Source organism: Podarcis melisellensis, assembly GCF_964234715.1.
Source record: "Podarcis melisellensis genome assembly, chromosome: 4".
NCBI lineage: Eukaryota > Metazoa > Chordata > Lepidosauria > Squamata > Lacertidae > Podarcis > Podarcis melisellensis.
Genome location: NC_138531.1, coordinates 28471394 through 28496115, shown reverse-complemented (window position 1 = coordinate 28496115; position 24722 = coordinate 28471394). Strand labels below are relative to the sequence as shown.

At 42.0% G+C, this 24722-nt stretch overlaps 1 long non-coding RNA gene across 2 annotated transcripts; it reads right to left on the bottom strand.

Moving 5' to 3' along the window:
* Positions 1-746: 746 nt before the first annotated feature.
* LOC309367852 lies at positions 747-24054 on the bottom strand. 2 transcript variants are annotated; one of them, XR_014167381.1, is made up of 4 exons: positions 23980-24054; positions 22482-22601; positions 15906-16012; positions 747-884 (listed from the first exon to the last, which is right to left on the bottom strand). It is a non-coding gene; the product is annotated as an uncharacterized lncRNA (long non-coding RNA). The 2 variants fall into 2 exon arrangements; XR_014167382.1 differs by lacking the exon at positions 747-884 and adding an exon at positions 13593-13889.
* Positions 24055-24722: the final 668 nt, after the last annotated feature.

Below are 24722 nucleotides of genomic sequence, written 5' to 3'. Positions count from 1 at the left end.
TGCAACATGTGAGCCCCCTGAGTGGGTCAATGCAGATGTTATTTGTGCTAACTAAGCAACTCAGAATAACATCTGTGCTGACTCACTAGGGGTAGTGATCGACTCATGTGACATCAAAGGGGCTCATGGAAGATTGCCGCAGCTGCTTTTGTAAGCAGATAATGTTCAGCAAGCAGCTTTCACCCACACAAAACTGCTGCAGTGGTCTATTTTTCTAATGATACACTGTTTGTATAAGTAGACTATGTGAACCAAGTGCTTATTTACACGGGTAAACTCTGAAAAATAATGTCGGCACCAGCTCTCTATGAAACCCCAATGAGATAGCAATTCAGTCCTCCTGTTCTAGCTGATAACTAAATACTGCCAGAGGGGAAATGTGATGGCCCAGGATTAACTGTGCAGTGCTTATTTGAACACCAAATATAATTGTGTGTGGTGCATTCTTTAAGAAGAAACAGTTCAGTTGTTGACAAGAGATTTTCATCTAAGTAGGGCATTCCACGACTCCGTTCAGCTGGGGATGCTGTGATTATAATTCACAGAACAACTTAATTAAAGGTAATCTGTGAAACATTTATGAATGCAATTTCCTCCTAACAACTTTCTCTCCCTTTCTCATTTTTTCGGTGTCACTTTGTTGGTACATATGCAACAGTTAATAGCCTGATAGCTCTCAAAATGAGAAGAATCGATTTATTCCCCAAGTCAATTCATTCTAGTATTATAACTTGAACTTCCTTTTGGCTAACCCAGCGGTGATCTCAGTCCTGACCTCCAAGTGCAAGATGCAATTTAGTTGCTTGTTGTGCCAATAGACAGCTTGCTATCTTCTTTTTGGCTATTGGAGAAGCTGCATCAAGGGAATCCTTGTATCCTTTTTGCTAGCAAAAACAGAAGAGAAGAAATGGGAAATGTTATTAAAGACCACCGGGGGCATTATTTATGATTCAGACGTTACAGACGTGGGTGAAAGTTCATTCATTCCTTGCACCACCCTCCAAAATGTCGAGTGTCAAGGGGAAGTGAATCCACAGGGACAGTAAAATGATAACTTTGTTAAAACCAAAGTTCTGAATGTGGCAAGTGAGTCTTTAAGTTGTACAGAACTCTACCTCAAGTTGGCTATTTCAAACATATAATAGTGAGGCACAGTCAGCAATCAGGAATGTTTAGAGTTGAATTCTAGCAACTTCTGTAAAGCCACAGATTCTGCACCAGTCCTGTAAAGGGCTAATTGGACTGGCAAATTTAACTGATCTTTGCAGTTTAGCAAATTATTTTTTAAACACACAAACACATTATGTGAACGTTCTGAAATAGGAATCTTTGCTTTTACTATAAAAAAGAAAGCCCAGCAGATGCCTAATGATAATAAATAAATATGTAGCATCACGGTCTCCCTAAAACGGGGAGGCTGTCAGCTAATACAGATCTGCCTTTGGTACTGTAGCAACTGCATGTTTATTTTTAGTGATTTTCACTGTTCTCTCTCTTTCCTTCCCCTCCCACCCTCCTTTCTTCCTTTGTGTTTTTCCTCTTCTCCCCTGGTTGCCCAATTTGTGATGTCTCCAGCCGTCGCAAGCAATATTGTTTCTGGAACTTGCATTATTTATTTAGATGCTGGCTAATGGCGCAATGTTTTACCTGTCAAAAGAACTTGATGCCTAGACTTAACGCTTTATTTTAATCTGCATGATAAATAACGTTGCACATGGTGAACGGGGAGAGAGAGAGAGAGAGAGAGAGAGAGAGAGAGAGAGAGAGAGAGAGAGAGAGAGAGAGAGAACCTGAAGAAAGCTGAATAATGGCCTGTTCGACAGCTTATCAGACCTACCTCAGGGGAAGAGCTTTGCTCCATAATATTGAACAAACAATCTCTCTTCTGCTGCATGAAAAGAAGTGGCTTACAGAGGTGGCTTTTTCTTTCTTTTTAACTTGGAAAGCCATCAGACGAATTCCTCTCTCCCTCCGAAAATAAAGGGAGGCTTCCCAAACTTTCACTGACTGTAAGGGGATCCTTAGGGACAGCGCTTGTGTTAGATGTGGATAGAGGAGACATGGATTAAAACTGTTTCTCAAGTATGGAGCTCACTAAGGTGACCTTGGACAAATCACTCTTACTCACTCCAGCTTTCCTCTGCAAGCCTTTTCTGAGGATAAATAAGAGCTGGGATGAAGCTGAACGCTGCTTTCCCCTTTTTGTCTTCTTCTCTGCCCCCTTAAAAAAAAATAATCCCTGCCTCTTTTTGGCTCCCTTCTTGAAATGGCCCTTTGCAAACTGTACGTTTTAAAAATATATATTAAAAGGCTATCTAAATGATGAATTGAAACAGCGATAAAAGTAAAGTTGCCATTTCTTGAAACTGAAAAGGAAATCATTGGGAATAATTCCATTGTTCAAAAGTGTGTTAGATGTCTACAACCTTTTTATAGGCAGACTCTCTAGGGCTGTTCAGCAGAAAGAAAGAAAGAAAGAAAGAAAGAAAGAAAGAAAGAAAGAAAGAAAGAAAGAAAGAAAGCAGGGAGGGAGGGAGGGAGGGAGGGAGGGAGGGAGGGAGGGAGGGGAGAACTGTTCCTGCTAGCCTTGCCCCCAACACTTAAGTGTGCATCATGCTCCTCCAGAAGACATACATACAATGTTACTATGGTCACATCAGCAGTACACACTGAAAGCACCACTTTGTTAACAGTCATGGCTTCCCCCAAAGAATCCTGGGAAATGTAGTTTGATAATGGTGCCGTGAGTTGTTAGGAGACCCCTAGTTCCCTCATAGAGGTACAAGTCCTAGAACTTCCCTGGGAACGGGAGATGGTTAAACTGCTCCAAGTTGTCTAAGTGTTGTGGCAACTCAGGACTGGTCTCACCGCCAGTCTAGAGGGTGGTTGCTGAAGCCCATTGGGATTGGCAGAGAATGCTGGGAGGCCAACAGTAGGTGGAGCCAGAGGCAACCAAGTGTCCTCTGGCCTGGGACCAACAAGTGGCAGCAGTAGCTGCTTATTGAATTTAAGGAAGGACACACCTCTCAGTCTTGTTTACCTCATAAGAGATGTGTGGGAGTGAGTTCTCGTTTGCTGAAACCATAAAGGAACAACTCATCGGAACTGACAACATTAAAAGAGCGAGGCCAGTCCAGTGAGAATAATCGAATGACACCATTTAACTTTCAGAAGATGTGGCTTTTTCAACGCTTATTTTGGTATGCATTTCCCAGGAACTGCTTTATCTTAACTGATGTGAGATGCCCCCTGCTTCCTCCCAGCCCTGAAATATTAGCAATATATTGACATTGCACCCTGGGTTTCCCAGGCTTGGCTTTTGCTTTAAATCTGTGCTAGCGTCTCCAAAAATTGTTTGAAGATGTCTTAAAAGGATGTGAAACGACCCAATGATTGCTGATTAGGGCTTAAAGGGCCGCAACTTAAAGAATGCCTGACAACTTTGCTGTTCTTAAGGGACCTAATTAAGAACATGTAAATCTCATTCTTATTCTTGCTCTAGTTCAGTGGAATTTGCTGCTGCTCCTCCCCCCAGCTGTCTAACAATAGCAATTTTGGTGCAGAAAGAGTGTGGGGTGTGTGTGGGGGGGTGTGTGTTTCATGTACATGTATGTGTGATACACCTACAGCGGATTTTATTTTTTCAGGTAGAAATCAACCAATTGATTAATATTATGCCTCAGTAGGGGCCCAGGTAGGGCCCAGCTTGTACAGTTGAAATCTCTTCCTCCTCCTTTGCATTAGGAGGAGGAGGAGATTTCAGCTGTACAAGCTGACTGAGAATGTCCTCAATTAGGCTCCCCTAGCAAGCAAAGTTTTTTGCTTTACTTCCAGAAGTAGTTTTCCAAAGTGGCCTTCCGTAATGCAGCATCCACACCAGGCATAGGCAAACTCAGGCGCTCCAGATGTTTGGGACTACAATTCCCATCATCCCTAGCTAACAGAACCAGTGGTCAGGGATGATGGGAATTGTAGTCCCATACATCTGGAGGGCCAGAGTTTGCCTATGCCTGACCCACACTAACACATGGATAGGGAACAGGGCGAGTGCTTGCAAACTGTGGCTGACTTCATCCATTATTTCACCAATACAAATATCGTAATGAAAAATCAAGATTCTCCTATGGATTAAAAAAAGAAATATTCCCTGTGGGAGACCACAAAACATGAGTCCATTTAAGTCAGATGTTGTGGACTCCAGTGCCCATTGTCTCTGACCATGACATGCTGATCGGGGCTGATGGGAGTTGGAGCCCAGTAACATCTGGATGACAAAAATACTTGCTACTACTGTTTTAAGTGTTCCTGACTAACCCAAGGAAGATTGCAAACATGGAGATGGGCAAGGGAAATGGCTGGAGAGACTAAGGCCGGGAGCTAACTGGAGTTGGAGCAGCTCACCCTGGTTTGTCCTATGCAGGGCCAAGCAAAATGAACTCATGGGAATCTGGGCAATTTTGAGCAATGTGGTCTCTCTCAGGAGACATGACTTTCTGGGATGAAAGTTAATTAGATAGAGAATGAGACTACTGGGGGAAAAGGTAGCAAAAGGTGGTACGCTAATTGATGAGGTGCAAATTTCCCATCAGGTTTAAGGGACAAAGGTGAGTGTCATGACCCAACAGAGACGGAATGTCTTTAGATGGTGCCATATTTGGAGAATGACAAGAATGCAGAGGTGGAGATAGACATAAGCATTGTTTAGGTTACTTGGTAAGGTAATGCCAGTGAGAACGAGGTTTTCGTTCTAATAAGAGCTAATTAGTTGCTAAATAGAGGTTCATGCCCATGTTAGCATTTAGCGAATGGATCAGGTACAAATTAGGCAGAAGCAAACATCTGGGGGGTTTGTCCAGTAAGGGCAGGCTTATCTACTGTCAGTGAGGGCAACCAACCTATGCCAAGGTCTGCTTCCTCGGTGTACTTGTAAGAGTCTTCTCTCATTGGACAGTTACCCATTGAGTGAAATTAAATGAGCCAAGGAGTTTTAGGTCATGCACAGAGTACCAGCTGAAATGAGGACCTTGGTAACAGACCAAGAGCTGCAGGCTTGGAAGCTTAGTCAGGAAAAAACCAATAACAATAGCTCTTTCTGTCACAAGCTGCTCTAAGTTTCTCCTCATTACTGTAGTTGTCAAAGTTGGGAGAAATTAAAGACTTGGATGCCTGGCTGCGGCCTTGGGATATACAGTGCTACCTTCGGAAGGTAATGGCTTCTCATCAGTCTGTGTTGTCTTGAGTCTAAATGCCCTGGCAGTGGAAAGACTTCCTAACTACCTCCCAAGGCCAGTTTATTCAATTGGTGGTATATTTCCCATCAGAGAAGAATCATGCAACGGACATTAAAGCAAATACTATGTGAAAAATCACTCTCCTGGTTTCGCTGCAAGAGCCTGAGCTTCCACAGATATAATTTCAACTCCTCATGCATTGCATTAATAGCTTCCTACTCTTTTCAAAATCCTGCTCTTGGAAGTGGGCCAGTGGAGAGACACTTTGGTCCAGTGCAGTGCTCACAGTGTGGGGAGAGGGATTGGGAAGAATTGGCATAGCTTTGTCTCAAATTACACCAGATTCAGTTTAGCTTGTGTGTTCCATTTACCATCTGCAGCATATCTGTGCAGAAGGGCTGGTTTTGGATCTTTGAGATACGGGTAGGCACTCAGATAAACAGTTTCTGTTCCCTCCAAGGTCTAATACAGTCGTACCTTGGGTTACAGACACCTCAGGTTACAGACGCTTCAGGTTAAAGACTCCTCTAACCCAGAAATAGGGACGCGGGTGGCGCTGTGGGTTAAACCACAGAGCCTAGGACTTGCCGATCAGAAGGTCGGCGATTCGAATCCCCGTGACAGGGTGAGCAAATGTGGTGGTCATGTAAGGTAGCAAAAGCTTTCTGGGAAATGATTTATAATGATTTGGAAAAAATGCTGAAGAGAACCTTTGTTTTAAAAAACAAAACCAGAACTTTTTCTTTGCGGTATAATTGGTAGAGAGGTACCCAAAGAACAGGGTGGGGGGAATATTTATGTATGCTACTAAGGCTGCCCAAATGATTTATGTCTAGAGATGGAAAGAAGAAAGAGTTCCAATGAAGAAGGACTGGGAATTAAAACTGATGGAGTATGCAGAAATGGTGAAACGTACCGGAAGAATAAGAAACCGAGGAGAGAGACTTTTTAAAACAGAATGGGGAAATTTATTGATTATTTGAAGATGTAAACAACTTAAAACATTAGCAAGATTGACATAAACACGTGCAGTAAGAAATAACTAAAAGGGAATACAAGGGGGAAATTAGTAAATAGGTTTAAACTGGATATGCAGCAGCAAAATATATCAAATAAATAACTGCAGGAGGAAGGGGAGGGGATTATGTAAAAAAAAATTTTTGTTAAAATATTTCTAAAACGAGAAAATGAAAAATGAAATTATTTTTTAAAAATAGTGACCAGTTATTGGAGGAAGAGGAAGAGGAAGCTGGCTGTTCAAACGACTTCATTTCCCAGCTCCACAAACAACTTTGGCCTGGCTCAACTGACTTTTCTCTCTAAGATGGGTTGGAGATGGGTGGCAAGGTATCAGTCATTTGACAAGAGAGTGTTTCCTTCAAGGCTAATCAGTAGCCTAGCTTTAAGGAGCACCAGTCAGAAAACCTTCTATGTATGCCATTGTGAACCTATACCTATCTAATTTATATCACAAATGGCACTTTTATTTCTATTCTTCTACACGTTTGGACTAATGAAATCTATAACTGATATTGATATGGATTGTACGACTGCTCTGTATTGTTTTGTCACATTTTGTGCTGCTTTTAAGTGTTATTATAACTATGTTATTAAAGGAAAAAGCTTCCTGTGTGGTTTGCAACCAATACAGGCAGGAAAACAGTATCATATACTGATATATGTATCTTGCCTACTTGCCTGTTGAGAAAATGCATTGCTGTTCTTCATGGGAGGAATAAAGACTCAGATACCTGGTCTTTTTATTGTGCTCATCAATTCTGGCTCATGACTTCAATAAATCATATCAGTTAGAAGTCTTCAAAATGGTGAGCTTGAAACAACCGATGAATCCTGGACTCATTCAAAAAGGAACCAATAAGAAATCTTTTGATTACTTCTGAGTCAGTGTGGCGTCCTTGGTCTATGCTGTGCCACGAACACAATTTATATGTGGATTGGAGAGGGCTAATCCCCAGTTCCCTTTAGCTCAGCAGTCTGACGTTTCATATCGGAATACACTGCTAATCAGCTAATGGACACATTCTCCAAAGTGCAGTGGGAGCCCTGCCAAATAACTTGTAAAACTGTTGGGTTTTTTAATAAATAAAAAAGAAGGGGGGAAAGAAAAAGTAAACTACACACACATAAACACAGGAGAAAAGGCCCAGCTTGAGAATTAAAGCATCTTTCATGCAGAGGAATTAATCCCCTCCTTTCAAATGTTTATGTCAATGATCAGATAATCAGATTCTTTGTTCTAAGCAACTGCTCTGATGCCAAATTGTTCAATCAATCACTTCTGCTTGCTTTGCACACTGATGTTTATTGGTACTTTGAATGTGCCATTTCAATTAATGGGCTTGTGCTGAGACTAAAGGGAGTATTGGCGTGACTTTCCAGCTAGTTACTGTGCTTTGATTCAAATGCTGGACTCTTTCACACATGCATGTTTATTCTTTGACGATGGGAGCATCAGTTGGTCATCTGCGTGATTAGTTGTAATATATTCACGTGTAAGGAAATCATGGAAGACTGAAGACCGGTGGTCTAACAACCTATATTCCTAGGGCTGTGCTGCAGTGTCACTTTTATGAGTTTAATACTCTGCTACTGGGGATCTCTGTGCGCAAGCCCCTCATTTTGAATCCAGGCACCCACCTGATTATTTTGGGTCCGCACGTAGGTCCACTGGGATTCATATATTTTAATTTCCCACAAGGATGCTACAAGTGCATGGCTAGCTGCCTGTTCTGAAGTCAGTCCCCTGTGAGCCACAGCCAGCCAGCCAGCAAACACACTTGCAGCATGCTGAATGAAACTCCCCTGGCAAAAATGTATAAGACAAGTACAAATACCTGCTGGAAATGTAAAGAAAAAGAAGGTACCTTTCATCATATGTGGTGGACGTGTAAGATGGTAAAAAGATTTCTGAGAGATGATATACAATGAATTGAAAAGAATGTTTAAAATAACTTTTGTTGAAAAACCAGAAGCTTTTTTATTGGGAATTACAGGTACCGACATCCCAAAATAAAATAATAATAATAATAATAATAATAATAATAATAATAATAATAATAATAATTTGTTGTTTATACCCCACCCATCTGGCTGGGCTTCACCAGCCACTTTGGGCGGCTTCCAACAGAATATTAAAATACTCTATTAAACATTAAAAGCTTCCCTAAACAGGGCTGCCTTCAGATGTCTTCTAAAAGTCTGGTAGTTGTTTTCCTCTTTGACATTTGTTGGGAGGGCGTTCCACAGGGAGGGCGCCACTACCGAGAAGGCCCTCTGCCTGGTTCCCTGTAACTTGGCTTTTTGCAGCGAGGGAACCGCCAGAAGGCCCTCACCGCTGGACCTCAGTGTCCGGGCACAATGGGGGTGGAGACACTCCTTTAGGTATACAGGACCGAGGCCGTTTAGGGCTTTAAAGGTCAGCACCAACACTTTGAATTGTGCTCGGAAGCATACTGGGAAAAGACCAGAAGAGACTCTTTATATATGGAACAACAGCTGCCCAGGTGTTATTAGCCCAGAGATGGAAAGAAGACAAAGTCCCAACCGGAGAAGAATGGCAAACTAAGCTGATGGACTATCAAATAAAAATGTTTTTCAAAAAAAAGGGGGGAGAGAATGAGACTCCCCTTGCTACCACATACTGCTTTCTGGTAAGTTTGGGGGTTCCTGTTTCCCATTCCTGCAATAACAGCTAGCTCCTCCTACTACCAGGCCACTTTGCTGTCTTCTCTTGTGACCTATTGATATTGATAATACATCTTTAATTGTCTCACAATATACCTTTGGCTCTGTGTTGGACAATTGTATGACTTATCATCATCGGCAAATAAGGCAGTCACCCTTTTAAAGGATCAAGGCAAGCATGGGAGGTGAGTCAGACAAAGAAGCCTCATTACTTAAAGAGTCTTGATGGGAGCTTTGATTTTAGTACTTCTGTTCCAGACTGACATTGGCAAAGGAGGAGGCTCATTAGTTCAGCTCTTTTTATTTTTCAATATGTCAAATAATTATTACCAGGATGTTATTAATAACAACGAAAAAGGAAAGAGAGCCTCCTTTGGGTACCATAAGCTTAAAAAGAAATAAACGCTGCTGGTTTCCAATTAAAAATTTAAGAATATAATTAAAATACATACTGCTATTTTTAAAAATTATGAATAACTTATGGCACAGTTAGGCTTTTGCCAGAACACTGTCTTCAAAATATTTAGAAAACTTTTCTCTGAGAGTAATCTGTCATTAGTTCAGTTTTGGTTTCTCTCCTACAAAAATATTTAACTATCTTAGTACATTGTGTAATGTGCAAAAGCCCACTCTGGGTTTTTCCAAAAGTTCTAGCAAACCAGAATCTGGAGCATTTCCAGTCCAGGTTTAACTTAGGACTCAGGACTCCCCCACTCTTTATAAGCCTCACTCTAAGTACTGATTAATTCTAAAGTTTTGTGTCATCTGCAATTTGGATACAGTTTCCCTCCACCTCTGCTCTTAAGCCATCAGTAAAAAAAAAGTTGAAGAGTACCAGACCAGGACACAGTCCAATGGCACCCCACTGCAGCTTCCCTCCAGTCTGATGAGGCACCATGTATTAGCACTATTCAACTATGGTTTTCTAGCCTCCTCCGAATCCACTATCATCTAACCCTAATTTAACCAGTTTGCTAACCAAACTATCATAGAAGGGACGCGGGTGGCGCTGTGGGTTAAACCAATCAGAAGGTTGGTGGTTCGAATCCCCGCAACAGGGTGAGCTCCCGTTGCTCGGTCCCTGCTCCTGCCAACCTAGCAGTTCGAAAGCACATCAGAGTGCAAGTAGATAAATAGGTACTGCTCCGGCGGGAAGGTAAACGGCGTTTCCGTGCGCTGCTCTGGTTCAGCAGAAGGGGCTTAATCATGCTGCCCACATGACCCGGAAGCTGTCTGTGGACAAACAACGGCTCCCTCGGCCTATAGATCGAGATGAGCGCTGCAAACTATCATAGGGGATTTTGCCACATTTTTTACTGAAATCAAGATAAATTATGTCCACAGCATTCCTTCAATATACTATGTTAGGAACCCAATTAAGAAAAAAAGATAATGACAGGACAATGGCACGCAGGCTCCTACTTATCATTGCGTTATTATCGAGATACTTGCAATTTGACTCCTTTATGATCTCTTTTATTGTTATTTTTCCAGTACTGAAGTCAGACTGACTGACTTGAATTTTCTTAGATCTTCATTTCCACCCTTTTGAAGACTGGGACATTTGCCTATCTCCAGTCCTGTTGCACCTCAAATATTCTCCAGGATTTCTTACATATGGTAGACAGAGATTCTGAGAGTACACTTATCAGCAAATGCTTTTACAACCTTTAGCACGTCAGCATATTCCCAGCTGACAAACAATAATATTACCACAACACAACTGCCCCTTCCTTAGAAAAGCATTCAGTCCAAATGTGTAACATACTTCCCAACATTTCACAGGTGGAAGAGATACTCTTGTAGAGTGTGTGATGAGCTGGCCAATCTTTGAGAGCTGCCACTAGTCAGTGTTACCATTTGATCCTTCATGTTGCCATTTGATCCTTCCCAGGCCTCCAAATATGAACGGCTTAGAAATGTTGTATCTATAGAATGTTTCCAATAACCACTTCCAAAAGACAATCTTATTAGAATTCACATGAAGTCCAGGCATTTTATTTTATTTTATTTTATTAAAAGCAACATTCTTCTTCAAAAGACTTAATGCAATCCTTTCATCCGAAGCCATTTAACAACATTCTTTTTCTAGAATTGTGGCCAACATACAAAAAAATAAATGCTTATGATGTGGTTTCCTAAGGAAAAGAGAAAACCATGAGACATGTGCACACACCATCAGTGGCCAGTCAGGGACACTAATGTATGACCTGTACCAATATATAACCAAGCCCTAATAAGATGTGCGTTTTTTATTATGTCATCATTGCAATAATTAGTCATAGGTGCAAGAATACAAGAAAATTAATGACTGTTAGAAAAAAGGTGGAATGATATTGTGTGGATTTAGCAGAAATGTTATAAGAAGTTAAGTATATATAAGTAATTTCGTTTTAAAGGGAAATAAGGTTTAAAAATATGTTATATATAAGATGATAGAAGATAGAGAAAGATGGAAAGGATTTGCTGAAACAATTCGTAGAACTGGAATACAAAAAGGGAGGTGTGAGGAGGTTGAGGAAACAAGGAAATGAAGGATAGAATATGGAAAAGGAGAGATTTTTTTTTAAAAAAAATGTTTTTGTTTTGCTTTATTTAGGTTTTTAGTTTAATGGGTTTAGGTTGGGTTTTATATTGTTTGTATACTGTATTGTATTGTTGTGTTTTTCTTCTTTTTTGTTTTCTTTCTTTCTTGTCTTTATATTTCTTTCTTTTCCTTTTTTTGTAACTTTTAAAAGTAATAAATATTATTTTAATAAAAGAATACAAGAAACCTTAATGCTGCCAACATAGGTCCTGCATTTAAAAGAGTTTGCATTTTTTTGGTAGAGTCTATAACATCTGGATAGCATCAGAGCTATCTTTTTTCTCCTTCATATAAGCTCTTCATAAGTTTCTACAAGCAGGGAAGCCACAATAGGTATCAGTTATTGCAGCAGCTATATTGAAAAGGAAATTAGTATATCTCAGAAATAATGGAAGCCTGATGTAATGAAAACTGATGTGCCGTAAGTGCAACGAATATGAAAAACTACTGACTTTTGAAGCATTTCCAGGCCTGCTGCAAAGCTCTTGCATTCTTGCAATGTTGTCTTACGTAAGGGTGGAACTAAACATTATGGCTGACATGAGGCTTCTGCCCTCTCCCCCGGGTTATGTTAAGGATCACTTTCCCTGTGTCACGCAGCAGCATCACAGTGTGCAGTTCCCTTGCCCTGACTCTCACTACCACTTTGGGTGGTGGAGAAATCCACAGTGTGATGGAATCACACCATGGGCGAGGGGAACAAGCTGATTCTACATGTTACAGTGGTACCTCAGGTTAAGAACTTAATTCGTTCTGGAGGTCCGTTCTTAACCTGAAACTGTTCTTAACCTGAGGTACCACTTTAGCTAATGGGGCCTCCCACTGCCACCGTGCCACTGGCGCACAAGTTCTGTTCTCATCCTGAAGCAAAGTTCTTAACTCAAGGTACTATTTCTGGGTTAGCGGAGTCTTTAACCTGAAGCGTCTGTAACCTGAAGCGTCTGTAACCTGAAGCGTCTGTAACTCGGGGTACCACTGTATGGAGGAGAAGGGAAAAGGTGACTTTCAGTGGTGGACCCACTTCATGAATCATGTGTCATTCCATTGTCAATGCGTGCTTCTTCTTGGAGATCTCGAAGGTCACCTCTGCATGCAAAACAGCTATTTTTGGTGTGTCTTCTGTGGTTGGTGAGGACCTCTTAGTCCCATGGTAGAGCATCTGCTTTGGTCCCACATTCAACCCCTCACATCTCCACCTAAAACAGCAAGGCTGAAATAGACATCTGCTTGAGCCTCTGAGGAACCGTTGCCACTCAGAGTAGGGCTAGCTCAGGGCTGGGGAACCTCAGGGCCAGAGCAGAATGTTGCCCTCCCCTGGCCTTTCTATGTGGCCCTCAGAACTCTCTCTAGGCTATGCCCTCTTCCCAGGCCACATTCCACACTAGCCCTACTGTGCTGTCTCCTCATATGCCTTTTTGTTGCTGGGATGTGTCCCTGAGATGCGACAATGCTTCTTCCTTGCATGGATGGAAGATGGAAAAGGCTGTGAGTGTGAAGAAACCTCTGGTTTGTGAGTGGCTGGAATGTAAACTACCATATAAAGGTAAGAGTCACATCCACCCACGTTTGTATGTGGGCCCTGGAAGCTTCTCCCATGAAGGAATGTAGCTCTCAGGCTGGGCTAGACAGTCCTGGGCTAGACGAATAAATATTATGACCTGATGCAAGAGGTTTTGGGCAAGAGAAATGCAGCTCCCCCTCTCCAGGAGCTTCTCAGCATCTTTTGCGCAACTTTTGTCCAAATGGCTTGGGTGATGAGCTGCGCATTCATCTAAGCATTGTATTATTATTTTTTAAAAATCTGTCCATGGCCCTCTGCACTATGGCTGCTTATTATCTCTCTTTTTCATCAGTTACTACATCAATTGCAATCTGTCGTCTATAAGAACACAGAATTAATAGGTCTTTCTGCCATGCAACCCCGGCTATTAACAAGGGGCAGGAGCCCCAAAAGAAAAAGTCCCTATACCATTCTTTACTTTTCTAAGGAGGCAATTACATTCTGTACAATGGGAACAAATTGCCAATAGCAGAACACTTTGGTTTCAGCAGCAGTAGCTCCTAAATAGGGATGTGTCAACTGCTCTATTTGCATGATATTTTTGTGTAAATGGTGCAATTTTTCAAGTACCGCCAAGTACACACCACTTAATTGGAATGTGCTTAATCAGTAAAGTCATTTAATTGGGACATCACTCAGGGATCCGTTTTAAGCCCAGTGATAATTAATAGCAATGAGTGCTGGGTAATCGGGAGTGTAATTCTGTTTTCTGGAATGCTCTCCAAAGATTCAGTGCTTCTAACGTCTTTTCTGCCTCAATTACTGTTTGTTCTAGCAATTTACATCTCAAAGAACAGGTTTCAATCTGTTGAAGGATTGGAAAAAGGGGAGGGGATGGATCAGTGACTGATCGATAACTGCTGCTATCTTCAGGACACGTGTTTCTCATGGAGCAATCCAGGATTCAGCAAAGTCGTGGGGCAACTGTAGCTTGTTTGACTCTATATCCCATCAACCCCAGCCAGCATGGCTAACAGTCAGGGATGATGAGATTTGCAGTCCAGCAACACATGAAGAACCACAGGTTTCCTGCTTAACTATTTTAAACATAATACAGTGGTACCTTGGGTTACAGACGCTTCAGGTTACAGACTCCTCTAACCCAGAAATAGTATCTCGGGTTCAGAACTTTGCTTCAGGATGAGAACAGAAATCGTTCGGTGGCGATGCAAGGCTCCATTAGCCAAAGTGGTGCCTCAGGTTAAGAACAGTTTCAGGTTAAGAACGGACCTCCGGAACGAATTAAGTTCTTAACCCAAGGTACAGTGGTGCCCCGCAAGACGAAATTAATTCGTTCCGCAATTTTTGTCGTCTAGCGAATTTTTCGTCTTGCGAAGCACGAAATCCCATAGGAATGCATTGAAAATCAATTAATGCGTTCCTATGGTCAAAAAAGGTCTAAACAAAGCCAAATTTGGTACAACAACAGTTTATTAACTGCTCTTTAAAGTCACACATACTGTAAAGAGCAGTTCAAAAACTGAAGGGAAAATAAATTAACTTTATAAACAAAACATGTCTTTGTTTTTAGACGTCGCGAGACGTTTTCGTCTTGCGAAGCAAGCCCATAGGGGAAATTCGTCTTGCGAGGCAAATCGAAAACGGAAAAACCTTTCGTCTAGCGAGTTTTTTGTCTTGCGAGGCATTCGTCTTGCGAGGTACCACTGTACCACTGTATTTAAAGGCTATTCATCGCTCTTAACCATGATGGCTATGCTCTGACTCTATGGCCCAAGGCAGTAGTGCTTCTGAATCTGAATTGCTGGAAGCCACAGGAGGAGGAGATGTTATTGTGCTTTGATCCTGCTTCCTGGGCTCCCACAGACATCTGGTTGGCCGTTGGGCAAGTAGGATGCTGGACTGGCTAGGCCATTGGCTTGATCAAGCAGGCTCTTCTGAGGTTGTCATATCTGAGTCCAGGGTTCCATTGTATGACTTGCTACTGGAAAATATATACACACGAAGATTAGTCTTAAACATAGAAGAACATTTCACTAGGGCCAAAGGCCCTTGTGTCACCAAGCAATGGAGCCCAACACAATCGTTTTCGTAAAAGAACATCTGGAGTGAGGATATGAGAGAACAATTTTAAGTTTTAAAAATAATATATTACATTTACAACTCCAAGAGTATTCAGTACTTCATCTTATCAAGATCCTGCTTATTTAACAAATTAATATTTCAGAAAGGATTATTTTTAAACCATCTAAATCATCTTCATATAAAATGCATTGTAAGTTCAGATAACTGTCAGGAAGGAGGCAGCACAAAGGAACAAACTTCTGGGTTTTTCTTGGTACATTTCCAGATCTTCTTAAAAACACGAAGAACATTTTGTAAAAGATCTAAAAAAAAAAAAAAATCTTGGAAGCTTTTGTTTCTAAAAACTGTCAGAACAGCTTGAAATGCGATCACTGAAGAAATTACCAGGGAAGAAATGATATCTGAAGGGCACATTTTACACAGCTTTCAAAGAAGAGACATAAAAACCCTACTCAAAAGAATGCTTAATTTTTACACCTCCAGTTTTATAATGTGCATTGTGTCTACTGAAAAAGAAACACTTAGAAGCAGCTTGTCTATAAATGACCTGGATTCAGTCATATACATGCATTCTGAGCTTGTAAAGAAAGGCAGGCGTTCATTCCTCTTAAATAAATCACATTAGTAGGTGTCACTGAAACATTACATAATTTGCCACTGTTATGGTACCTTATATGAAACCTTCATTCTGCCCCTTGCACTCCACTAAAACTGACCTTATGAAATTCAGTAATGACTTCCTTGTTGCCAAATCCAAAGGTATGAAATCAGTCCTTACCTTCTCAGATCTCTCATACAACTGTTATATCTCTCTTGCTCAGATCCCTTGGTTTCTGTGATTTTGTCCTCAGCTAGTTGTCTTCCTTCAAAATGGCTCTTTGGTGTCTAAAATGATACCAAAGTCAATGATATGAAAAGCCACCAAGATATCCAGAAGAATCAACACTTCTTCCTCTCTCTTTTAATGCTTAGGTCATCCCACAAGGTGACCAAGGCAAGTTCAGAACAAAAACCTGAACTCCAGTTGGAATGGATCTTACAGAATCAGTTCCTTTCAAGAATGTATAGATTTGATCAGCAACCATGTATTCGACCACAAGAAGAGGACAGAGATGGAAAGAAGACAAAGTCCCCCCAGAGAAGAATGGCAAACCAAACTGATGGACTATGCCGAAATGGCAAAGCTGACTGGAAAACTCAGGAATCAAGAGGACATTTTTTATTTTTATTTTTTACAAAAGAACGGGACAAATTTATAACCTAAGAGACCAAAGTAAGCAGATGGAAACATTGGCAGGATTTTGACTTCACCTGTAGTGTAATAATTACCATGGAAAATATGGATTGGTATAATAGTTAGAGTTTGTAGAAAATGCAGTTTTAAATGTTTTAAATGGGACTCCAGGGAGGGATGGGGAAAATCCTGATATTTGGAGGAATCTCTGTAAATGGATATGCATGTGTGTGTGTGTGTGTGTGTGTCACTTTGCATTGTAAAATCAAATAAAAATATTTTTCAAAAAATAAATAAAATAACAGTCTATACTTACTAAAATCTTACAAGTCCAAGAAAAGCTTCTTGAGCTCAAGAACAAAACGAGAGATCATAGCTCCTTCAATTCATTCCATACTTGGCTTCCTAGTTGAGCAAGCCATAATTTGCTATTACCGTACATCTGATTCATCAAGCTATAGTTTGCATTTGCTGTTCAAACCATAATTGGGAACCACATGTTAAGATGGGTTTCCATTTCTGGCTTTTAAGGTCAGACCAAACCACAGTTTGCTAGTTCAAATTTGATGAATAGCTAGGAAACAGGTGAGGTGGGTGAGATTCCTCCTCCTGAGAGGCTACAATACATACCTTGGTAGCGCTGGTGGTTTTGTTGGTCAGAAAAATGCAGTCCCAGTCTACAAACTACAGTGAGAACTCTGGGAAAGTATTTAAGAAGACTGCATTGATTTGAGGCAGTTGCATTGGAACTAAGCAAGCTGTGCAAGAAGAGAAGATGATTGCTTCTTGAATCTTTAGAGGGAAAGAATTGAAGTCTGAAGGCAGAACTGTAGGGGTCAAGATGGGCCTGTTACAAGCACCTTATAGGATTTTAGCCGGCATTGATTTTCTATCAGCTGCAGCACATTTGAAATATGGTCCTCTTCTTGCCGTTTTATTGCATTCATGCAAAGCTTGGGGAGACAGAAAATCCAAACTTTCTATTGAAATAAAAAACGATGTGAAGTGGTACCCAATCCCCAGCTGATTTCCACTATAATGCAGGTGTTGTTGTTTTTTGATAATATTGATGTTGATTTACAACACTAGGAAAAAACCAAGATGCTCTATTATCAAGGCAGGCTTCTGGGAAGGACAGAACTGCACAGAGGGTGTTTAACAGAAATGAAGACATGTTTTCTTCTTTTTAAAATAACACTGCCTTTGGTGAGGACAATGAACAGCCTTGCTGCTTTAAAAAAAATCATTTGAAAAATGATCTGGATAATTAAAAGTGGCAGGAGCTCAAGTTAACAGGGGGCAAGAAAGTGCCAAGAAAACCTAATAACTCAGAAGACAAAATGCAGGTGACATTGATGCTGTATGAATGCTCTATTGAGTAAATGTAATAACTGTGTCATTAGAAAATCAGGCTGTCCTGTTAGCAAATATCACCTGTATTTTGTGAGTGTCTGAGCTCTCAGATGACTGATGAAATGGTATGCTTTTAAAATGCATTTCAGATGTGACTTTAGCAGAGGTGAATGTGCTGCAATGCAGTTGTGTCCCATGTTTGGGTATGCACTTATTTTGCGTGCCCAGTTGCCCTGAGCCCACCACCCAGCACCGTGTGTGAGAGCGAATGACTACTCACGACATTATATCTGGTTAAAATTAGGCCACAACGTTATCGATTACAGATGTCAGGGACTTTGCCTTAGCTATTGTGTATCACCTGTATCAACCAGTATGCCTGCTGGTTAATTCACTGAGAGGTCGAGCCAATGGTGGCAGAGTCCTATGGCATACAGTGGTACCTCGGGTTAAGTACTTAATTCGTTCCAGAGGTCCATTCTTAACCTGAAACTGTTCTTAACCTGAAGCACCACTTTAGCTAATGGGGCCTCCTGCTGCTGCCGTGCCGCCGGAGCACGATTTCTGTTCTCATCCTGAAGCAAAGTTCTTAACCTGAAGCAATATTTCTGGGTTAGTCTGTAACCTGAAGCATATGTAACCTGAAGCGTATGTAACCCAAGGTACCACTGTACATCAAATGGGCACTACCCTGATCAATTCACCTTAGGAGGAGTGCTATGGGCCTCCCAACCCCCCACACACCCACACCCCCCCCCAAAATGTATTCTGTTGCCCGGAAGCCAATTTAATGAATGAATCCCAGCTATGTCCAGGAAATTCTGGGTTTAGGGCAGCCCTAAATAAAAACCCAATGTCAGTGACGTTAACTCTTTATTCAAAGAAACAAAACAGCTCATTCCTAGTGGTCACAGCAACCCTTCCCAGTAGGCCTTGCTCTAGTTGTGAGGCCTTCCCACCACTCTCTAAGGCTCCTGCCCTGGTTCCTTCCCCAGCAGCCTAAGGCTCTGTTATCTTGTCTTTCATTGCTCTGCTCTCTTCATTACTCTGCTTGTTCTGGGAGACTGGGGGGGGGGATGGGACTGGTTGCAATAGGAGGGGATTCTTCAGCAGCCTGCCTCATCTCTGTCTCCTGCATTTGAATCTGGACTGCCCTCTGCCCCAGCCTCTGTCTGCTCCCTAAACGCTGTTAACTCTTCAGCTTCAGACACTTCCAGACTGCTCCCTCTTCTCCCTCTGATCATCCATCGCCATCCTACCACCAACCCTCTGACTCTGAACCTCCTTCCCCTGGGGAATTCCCTCTGGGGTTCCCCGGCTGGTGCCTCCCAACACTTCTCCCGCATCCAGTCGGTCAGTCCATGACACAGACCAAATTGGAAGTTTCTCAGCTAGTGGGAGAGGCTGCCGCATCTCCCGTCGGCTGAATGACTTGGCTTTTGGGTGTTGCAGCTGCGACTGAACCAAAGCAGAAGCTCAAATGGGGTGAGAGCCCATAAACTATCTTGTGGAGGGCAAAAACTCTGCTTGATGCTGCTGTCCTCATGCAGGAGTCCCCCTGTCCGTTCACCCTGAGCCCTGTGGTTGTTCTCCTCTGTTGCAGATCAGAACTGTGTGTTCCACACACCCTGCCATGCACCCCCTAAAACTGGCTAGCGTTGAAGTACGATTCAAATCTATCACTACAGTTGGCCCAGCCCAATTTCCATCTCTACCCTTACACGCCCCAAGCTGATTCATAATTTTTGCAAGGCTATTACACTAATGCCACCTCCAAAAGTCCATAAAGGAGTGGCCATCGGTGGCCATCCCAAAAGCAAAAAACGGATGTAGTGCAGACAGTGTTCACTGTTCGGTTCATCACTACATGAGTCGTACTTGAAGAATTTTATAGTGTGCAGTGAAATCTACTGATGAGTTATATGCAGTAGCCTAGCAGAGACTGAGGCTAACAATGAAAATGTAGTAACCGCTGGGAGAAAAACCATGTCAGCTGCAGCTGCATCTGTCACACACAGCTTTGGTAGCATTGGCAGAAACAGTGGGGGAAAAAGGGAATAAGTCAGCCTTCCTAAGCCATCTGTGCCAGGCATGTGTTTTACTGTAGCTGAATCTGATTGAAAATCAACAGTTATCTATGTCAAGCTCAACTGTAAAGGCAAGCAACAAAAAGGGCAATATATTCTTGCAACAGCCAACGTATGAAAATCAAGGAGGGAATGGAGCCAATTAAAAAAATATCGGTTCACTTTTCAGCCTCTGCAAAGACTGGGTTTTTTTGCATTCAGTGGATGTGCACATCGCAAGTCAGCTGTATGCAGCAGGCAGCCCAGGGGCCTCTCAGGAGTAACTATGAGATGGACAAGGTAGCTTTCCTTGCATAACGCATCACAGGCCCATTGTCAGATTCCCATGTGGCAACAGTGAGCCACACACACACACACAACAAAGCCCTTCGACAAAAAACTATGAAGACTGATTTCAGCCCAGAATGAGCTTGCATGACTCAGGCAGGTGAATCCAAACTAAAATTCCCAGGGACAATAGGATCATGTGCACTGTCATTGCATGTGCACCAACAGTATGAGCGAGGAGAGAAGTCTTGGAAAACAGAGGAGCTGGGAAAATGCAAAGCCAATTCTAAAAGGAGCCACAGGGCATTTGCCTATCACTAGTTCCTGACCTGACTCACACAGATGGTGAGTCATTCCCCCCCCCCCATTTCGTTTTATGAAAAGCTACTGTAAGGTGGACTAATCAATTAGTTTCTACTTTGTGCCACTTCCACATGTGTTCACCCATATGTCCATTTCATCACATTTCTGCATTAGTCTATTTATATTTTTAATCTCCGCACAAATTTGCATTTAATCCACATTTAAGCCCGTATTTTGATAAAAGATTTTCAGAGTACACATTTCTAAACATAGTCCCTTCGCTTAATTGCCAAAAAAGCATTTTAAAGACATTTTGGTATTGTCTGGAGCTGAGAATTTATGCTGCAACACTCAGAGATGTGTGAAATTTGATGCACTGCAGAGTTCAGTTCTGCCCATTAGTCTGTGAGCTGCATCAATTTGCCTCAGAATTTACAAAGAGCAAATTCCTCAAGAGAAGACAACTGTGCCACAGTTCAAAGCAGGGGTAGGCAACCTAAGGCCCAGAGGCTAGATGCAGCCTTATTGCCTTCTAAATCCGGCCCACGGACAGTCCGGGAATCAGTGTGTTTTTATATGAGTAGAATGTGTCCTTTTATTTAAAATGCATCTCTGGGTTATTTGTGGGGCCCGTCTGCTGTTTTTACATGAGTAGAATGTGTGCTTTTATTTGAAATGCATCTCTGGGTTATTTGTGGGGCATAGGAATTCGCTCATTCCCCCCCCCCAAAAAAAAATATAGTCCGGCCCACCACATGGTCTGAGGGATGGTGGACCGGCTCATGGCTGAAAAAGGTAGCTGCTGACCCCTGATTTAAAGGTATCACATGTAGTGTGGTGATGAGATACACTGCTTCACATCCATATCTTTCAGTTAGGAGTGCCTGAAAACTGAATCTCTATGCGCAAACTCCAAATGAGCATTTCCAAAGGAATTCTGAAGGAATCGACATGCTGTAGTACTTTAGGCTAAAGTGATCAAGGCAACATCAAGTTACAAGGCAGGATCCGAAAACGGAAAGGAGATATATTAGCCTTGTCTTCAGACTCAAATGGCATAGTTGGCGGGGCTGCCAATGTTCTGTTTAGGGTCACTGCATAGAATAGCAATTTCTGAACTCTCCCCAATCAAAGGGTTAGCAGAAACTGAGGAGAAAAGAGAGAGAGAGAGAGAGAGAGAGAGAGAGAGAGAGAGAGAGAGAGAGAGAGAGAGAGAATTCATCCAAAGAATATTGATTTATGTTCCTTTTAATCCCAGCATGGTATGTACTGAGCTCAGTAGTAAGCATTGGGGCATGATTAATTTATCAGTGCTACAGGCATTTGCCATCACTGTTGTAACAGAGATCTAAACTGACATTGATGCGCATTTAGATCAAATTATGGCTGGTTCACACACAGCCTCTGCATGCACCCTTAGTGTAAACCTCTGGCATAGGTCTGCCTCTTAACCATGCCCAAAGTATAACTTATGATGTGAGTATAAGTGATACACCTCCCCTATGAGGGAAGGTTACGATGTTTTATGCTTCTTAGTTTAGCGAAGGAGCAAATTAAGGGAGGGGATAGGATGCATGTATTTTTAAAATTGCATGATGTGGAGAAACTGAAGAGAGACGCTTTTCTCACTCTTTCATAATACTGGAGCCCAGGGTCATCCAGAGAAGCTGACTGTTGGAAGATTCACAACAGAGAGGAATCCATCTCCACACAGCAAAAAGTTAACTCACCATTACAATAGGACAAAACACTTTTATTGACCCCCCCCCCATTTTACCTACAAATTAAAACAAATTCAATTAAAAAAATTCCAAAAATTGGTTTCCGTCCTTGATGTGTCCAAAGTTGCCTCTTGTTCCTACTTTATTTTCCTAGTTGTTCCTAAAACACATTCCATTCAACTTATTTGTCCTTAACCACCAGCTATCCACTTGCCAATTCCTGCACGTAAAATATTTTAACATTTGCAGTATCTATGAGTGAGTTTACTCCACAAATTATTGAATCCACGACAAATCAGCAATTATCATTTCTGAAATCAATTCCTTTCCTTCCTTCTGCAGGTACGAAGCTCAAGAGTTCACTTTTGCTAGATGTTTGTTCTTCTCACCTGCGCACTCCACTCTGTCGGAGGTTCTGTCCAGAGTTTGCCATGATAATATGTAGTGATGGCCACCAACTTGGGTAGCTTTAAAAGAAGATCAGCTAAATTCATGGAGGATAATAGCCACTGGTTGTAATAATAAGAATAAGTATAAGAATAATCTTATTATTTGTACCCCGCCCATCTGACTCAGTTGGCCCAGCCACTCTGGGCAACTCCCAACACATATAAAAGCATCATAAAATAGTTGTGCTGTTATTTTTCTCCTTCATATCTGATAGGAGGGCATTTCACATGGAGGGCACCATTACTGAGAAGGCCCTCTGCCTGGTTCCCTGTAACCTCACTTCTTGCAGTGAGGGAACTGCCAGAAGGCCCTCAGAGCTGGACCTCAGTGTCCGGGCTGAACAATGGGGATGGGTATGCTCCTTCAGGTATATAGGGTTGAGGCTGTTTAGGTTGTGGTGGTCTACCTTCACTGTCTGAGGCAGCAGGCCTCTGAATACTGGTTGCTGGTAACCACAAAAGGTAGAGAGTTGTAGCACATAGGTCCCACCTGAGGGCTTCCCACATGCCTCTTGTTGGCCACTGCAAGAGCAGGATGCTGGATTAAAGAAACCTATGGTCTGATCTGGCAGGGCTTTCATGTTCTTATTAGGCTGATACTCATAGGCTCTATGCCACCTTCATCAGGTTACTACTAACCAGTGTAATTACATGAGCTGAGCATATAGGAGGCTCCACGTTCAATCCTCAACTTCTCCGTGTAGAGCTGGGAGAGATTTCCATTCTGAAAGCCCTGAGAGCCAGTGGAGAGAATATTGAGCCTGATGGACTTGGAATAAAGTAGCTTCCTCCATTCCCTGTGCATGCGTAAGCAATTGCATCTGTTACCAGAAATTGTTGAATTAGAAACAATTCCTGACACCTCTCCCCAACTTACTTTTCAGAAGACAGGTGAGCCTTCGGGGGACAGTTGAGTAAAACCGATTTACCAAGGAGACCTTAATCTTTCAAACTGGGGCCACAGATGGAACAAGCAAATCGTTTATAGAAAAGTGGGGGGTTGGGAGTTTGCTCAGCAAATTTTTCACTCTTGCCGTAAGAAAATTAGAAAATTATTCATGTATGCTAGGCATTTGTCTTGTTAGCACTGTACCAAAAATAAACTTACAGAAGCTGCATATTGTGCACTGTAGGTTGGATTATGTAGGTTAAAGGAATGGTGTGTGTGTGTGTGTGTGTGTGTGTGTGTGTGTGTGTGTGTGATAAATTGATATACGAATCATCCTGCCTTCTCCTTGGAATTTATGACCTTCTGGTTATTTGAAGCTGTATTTTTCTACTGCCTTACAAATAGTGTGAACCAGTGACATACATTGGCCATGATGCTAAGGCTGCCCTTGTGATTACTGGCTTCCATTTCAAATAGAGCTGGGCCAGATTTTCTCACGAAAATCTTGGGGGAGGAGAATTGGGGCGGATGTTACATGAACCCCCTTACCTTATTCATGTGCTCTTCGTTGCCTGTTCTCAGCTTTGGGACCCTTTATAGATATGCAAAAAAGCATCATCATCTTGATGTGATCCCAGCCAATGGTGCAGCTGCCATGTCATGCAGCCCATCGGATCTCCTTATTTGATGACATCACAAAGCCAAATCAGAGTAAAGGCTGGATGCATTGCCTGTATTCTGAACAGGCTTCTTGATAATACCACAATGACAAAATCCGATCTGGTTAAATGGTGGCATCACAAAGCAAAGCCTGGGCAGAACCAATGCTTCCTACCCTTCATTCTATAGGGGGCTTGCATTTTTACCCTATTCTACAGTCTCCAAACTGATAAAGGGTGGGGGGAGAGACAGAACATTTTGTAGGGTGCGGTACTTTTAGTGAAAGAAGCTCACCCCAGTTCTAATAGGGCAAAACACTGCTGTGGGTCAAATTCATGAGGGGACCCTAAGACTTTGCTGGGACAGGTGGGATGGTCTCACACTCTAAAACAGTTCTTCCCCCAAGTGACCCATAATATCAACTCTTCTTTCCCTAATCGAGTGGGGGATGAGGTTTGAAATCCTTTTCAACAACTTTCGTGGCTAAAAATGCTGGGATGTGGAGAATTTTATTCTTTCACAAATGTAGCAAAGGGTTTCAAAACAGCAGGGGGGGGAGGGACTGGTATTTTGGAATTTAAGAAGCTGTCAGGATTTTAATCACATTTGTACTTAAGGCCCATTTAAGCTTG